General features: G+C 44.6%; 1 long non-coding RNA gene across 2 annotated transcripts in view; it reads right to left on the reverse strand.

The window, feature by feature from the left end:
• Positions 1-99: 99 nt before the first annotated feature.
• The window catches only part of LOC102754137, a 2,091-nt gene continuing 1,373 nt past the window's right edge, over positions 100-817 (reverse strand). For both annotated transcript variants that reach the window (XR_435439.2, XR_435438.2), the window contains exons 3-4: positions 387-509; positions 100-284 (exon numbers count right to left, since the gene is read on the reverse strand). This is a non-coding gene — a long non-coding RNA (uncharacterized LOC102754137). The remainder of the gene's footprint in view (positions 285-386; positions 510-817) is intronic.

Consider the following 817-nt stretch of genomic DNA (forward strand, 5'->3'; position numbering starts at 1 on the left):
CGGTGCTTCACAGGAGTTCCACAGCCTTTTTTTTTTTTTAAATTCTTTATTAGTTAAGGTATTACAAATGTGTCCTTATCCCCCCAATTAACCCCCATTCTTCTCCTCCCCCCGCAAACCCCCCCGCCCCCTCATGCTCTCATCCCGTTATCCATGTCCACATAGCCTTCTTTTCATCAATCCACTCTTGGGGGGATTTCGGCAACGTAAGGTTTCCGGAACACTCTCCTTTTCTTGCACTTCTACCTTTTACCGCAGCACGTCCGTGCTAATTCTTCCTCGGTCTTCAAGGAAAAAGAAGTAGAATGTTGTCAAGCAAGGGATTATTTCAGTATAGGACTGAGTGAGGAAAGAAGCGCAAGGTAGGCCTCCCAAGCCACACTCACCATGTCACTAAAAGCATTCAATCCCAAGCTGTAGCTCTTTTTCCCTAGGTTGTATTCCTCATTGTGCAGGTCAATCATTTTCTTATTCTTCTCCCACAGTGTTCTCCTCCATCCTTCTTCATTCTAGAGGCAAACATATAACCAACCTATCCTTTTGATTTCTATTGAAAACCAAGTCACCTTCACCAAGTGGGTTTGCAGAAGAGAAACCATGGCCAGGAAAGGTTTCTACTTGTTCTCCAACACACATACACCAGGGAGGTTTGCCCATATTGTGCTCTGTAACGGGTGTCATGCAGTCATTGCCTTGGGAAGAGCCAGTCTCAAGAGCAGTGGTTCTCAACCTTCTGGCCCTTTAAATACAGTTCCTCATGTTGTGACCCAAGCATAAAATTATTTTCGTTGCTACTTCATAACTGTATCCCACATAT

This window comes from Myotis davidii, unplaced genomic scaffold (assembly GCF_000327345.1).
Source record: "Myotis davidii unplaced genomic scaffold, ASM32734v1 scaffold556, whole genome shotgun sequence".
NCBI classification, from domain to species: Eukaryota; Metazoa; Chordata; class Mammalia; order Chiroptera; family Vespertilionidae; genus Myotis; species Myotis davidii.